This window comes from Triticum dicoccoides, chromosome 5B, assembly GCF_002162155.2.
Source record: "Triticum dicoccoides isolate Atlit2015 ecotype Zavitan chromosome 5B, WEW_v2.0, whole genome shotgun sequence".
NCBI lineage: Eukaryota > Viridiplantae > Streptophyta > Magnoliopsida > Poales > Poaceae > Triticum > Triticum dicoccoides.
Genome location: NC_041389.1, coordinates 295,916,820 through 295,920,526, shown reverse-complemented (window position 1 = coordinate 295,920,526; position 3,707 = coordinate 295,916,820). Strand labels below are relative to the sequence as shown.

General features: G+C 47.5%; 1 pseudogene; it reads right to left on the bottom strand.

Annotated features, from left to right (window-relative positions):
- Positions 1-1,169: 1,169 nt before the first annotated feature.
- On the bottom strand, positions 1,170-2,679 carry LOC119309422 (annotated as a pseudogene).
- Between the last annotated feature and the right edge of the window lie 1,028 nt (positions 2,680-3,707).

Here is a 3,707-nt window from a genome sequence, read left to right as displayed (position 1 = left end):
ACCGGAGTCCTGCTAGCCCAGTGCTACAGCCCGGACCCACTTGCTGATGACCGACACGTTCGAAGCTGGGTCATGGATGCCTGTCCCTGTAAGTCTGTGCCACTTTGGGTTTACGACTAGTCATGTCAGCCCGGGCTCTTTATCATATGGATGCTAGCGACACTATCATATACGTGAGCCAAAAGGCGCAAACGGTCCCGGGCAAAGGTAAGGCGACACCCGTGGGGATACCGTGCGTGAGGCCGCAAAGTGATATGAGGTGTTACCGGCTAGATCGATGTGACATCGAGTCGGGGTCCTGACAGACGCAAGCTCATATACACGCGCACACACTCACCCATATGAACGCACACACGCACATCCTATTCCTATGAGCATCTCCTCCTCCCACTGAATGCGCATCACCGGAAATCCTGAAATAAATCCAAGAATAAATGCGAGCACCAGGATTTGAACCCTGGTGGGCTGGAGATACCACAATCCCTCTAACCATCCAACCACAGGTTGGTTCGCTGCTCACATGTTCGGTATATCTCCTTTTCACGCGAAAAAGTGTTCTATATAAGTATCTTATACCTTGTATATCTAAATAGTCAGCTCATAACAACATATTTTTCTCAACATGCAAGCATGTCATCTCAGCATTCAACATGTATGGATAAATGATCATCTCAACTTGCGACCATGAATAAGAAAAAGACACCTCAAGAATTTCCATTCTATTATGATATTTATATCATATGAAATATTCAAACACATAATCATATGTATTCTTAGTTTTTAGTTTACATGTCATTACTCCAAATATTCATTTTTCACACAATCAGTTCTCATTGAAATATATTTCAAAATATTCTTGCAACAAGGTGTGCCATCTAGTTACATAAAGTTGTGAGCTTAAGGACATTTCTAACCGATCCCCTAAAAGTTAGTGGAGTAGAAGTTGGAGTAAAGTTAGTGGAGTAAAATTTTACTCCACTAACGGTGGCCGCACCTACTCGATGCCCTATAGTTAGCGGAGTAAAATCAAATTTGTGGTCATTTTGTATACTAGCCGCACAAACACAATCCCTACACAATACACATCTTAAAATCATTCAAATTAAAGCATGGATAGCAATAATCGTCATAACATAAAGTTTCATCACCGTGTTTTTCAAATTTGAACATCACTTCAAGCACAATGTTTGATTCAAAATCACCACAAACATAGCGTGCATATATTGTGGATCGAGCCAATCTTTGGCATGCACCACCACCCTCTCGGCCACCACCACTCAAACGAAGTCCTCGGCAAAGAAATCAACCTCGACATCCTCTCGGCCACCATCACCACCACCACCACCATCCTCTCGGCCACCATCACCATCCTCTCAGCCACCATCACCACCCCCTTGGCCATCTTCACCAGCACCCCCTCAGTCACCACCAACATTCCGAAGAGAGGCCAAGATTTCTCCACGAGTGTGCTCCCAATACTTTCCTATGATTTCATCCATTGTGTTTGGATTCATGAACATGATAGCACGCTCTTAGGCCTTCTTCGCATCATGAATCCTTTCCTCCTCAAGTGCAAGCCTACGCTCCTCGGTCTTCAACTTTCTCTCTTCGGCCGCCAACTTGGTCTTCCATTTCTCATCCTTGAAGGCCTTGATCTCATTCCACCTCGCTATCTTGTCTTCTTTGCATTCGGCCGCCAACACCTTCTTGGTCTCGATCATTGCCACAAGTTCATCCTTGTAAGTGCCACCGAATGCATTCCTCTTCTTTCTTTCTTTTGCAATCTTGTTTCCTTCCGGTCTATTGTTGGTATCTTCATCAACCTCGTCGTCATCCTCAACAGATATGCACAACCTTGACCTCTTCGGAGTGGTCTCCACAATTCTTTGGACCCACTTCTCATTATTGCATAGCTCTTTGTAGCAATGATGCAAAGTGAATGGCTTGTGGCCAAATTTGGTGTTCCGATGCTTGAATAGCTCTTGGATGTAAGGGCCATACTCCGCCACTTGCACACCACTCGGTGGAGCATAGTTCACTTGGTCGATGCAACCGGACCATCGGTTGGATTGATCACGGATGGTGCTCCAGCGATGCCCAAGCGAACCTTGTGTACAGCTTGATCACACGTCCATGGAGATGTTGTAGTAGTCAGTGATCCTCTCCCAAAACATGGTCTTGGTTTGATCCGTTCTGATCATTGCATCCATGGAGATCGCACACCAAGCGTCGCGAAGCGCAAGGTCCTCCCTTTGGTTGTAGTTTTGGGTGCTTGCTTCGGTCACCTCCACCACCTCCTCCTCGGCCACCACCTCTTGGACCTCCTCCTCGGCCTCCTCTGTGTCTTGGGTGGCCAAATGATCCCAAAACGAGTTCGGCCATGTTCATCTCCGCTCTACAATGTCAAAGCAAGCACTATAAATAATCACTACCGATCACGAACAATCACTATCGAATACCAATGGGACACGATGTTTTATTTTTACCTTGTTGGCATTTCATCGAGCACTCGGTGGCCGCGCTTTTTGTTGCCGGCTGCGGCACTGCTCGTGTCGGAGCAGTCGCCGTAGGGGTAGCCGGAGTTGACTCATGAGGCTTAGGCTTTGGACGAGGCGCCGCCGCGGTCTTCTTCATCTTCTTCTTGGCAGCTGCCTCGGCGAGCGTTGCCGACGCCGCCATCAGCTTTCGAGCCCGTTTGCCTCCGGTAGGTGCGGCGGGAGGGTGGCATACTGTTGCCGGAGATGCGGGGGCCACCCCAGACAGCATTGGCTTGGTTGGAGGCGGAGCTTGGACCCGGTGGTTCTTTGTCATCCCCAAGCTTTTTTTTGGCACCGGCGGCGGCGTGTGGGTGGTTTCCGGCGGAGAAAAGCCGGCGCCGGTGGTCGGCGGGGTGAGTGTGTGTGTGTGTGGGGGGGGGGTTGGCTTTCCATTTCGGCCGGCTCAGAGGTCATTGGTGGCGGCAGGAGGCAGTGCAACACGGGAGGGCGAGAGGGAGTTTTACTCGGTCGCCGCAATATGGAGTATATTTAGGAAATCTTGGGGGAATAGGGAATTGGAGTAAAAACTATACTCCGTTAACGTTTTTAGGGGATCGGTCGCCGTAAGGGAGTACACCGAAAATTTTACTCCCTTATGGCTGTATTGGGTATCGGTTAGAAATGCCCTAAAGTTGAGAGAAATTTAGCCCACAAGCACCCGCAATGGAGGAGAGCGTACAAATATTTAGGAAATATAAATAGCATATTAAGATCCATCATGAAATACACTTTCATCTTGTTTATTTGGTTTCGTAGATGTTGTGAGGCTCATCTATATACTTACAATATAGGAAGGTGAAGCATTTTTCTTTTATATATTTAACCAAAAATATTATCAATCTACGTGTTGACCAAGGATTTGGTCAGTTCACTTGGATGGACTTATGAAAGAATAATATCTAACCTCACCCATTGAGGGAGTCCTGGATTAAGGGGTCCTCGGACAGCCGGACTATATACTTTGGCCGGACTGTTGGACTATGAAGATACAAGATTGAAGACTTCGTCCCGTGTCCGGATGGGACTCTCCTTTGCATGGAAGGCAAGCATGGATATTTGGATGTGTAGATTTCCTTCTCTGTAACCGACTCTGTGTAACCCTAGCCCCCTCCAGTGTCTATATAAACCAGAGGGTTTAGTCCGTAGGACAACAACCATCGTAATCATAGG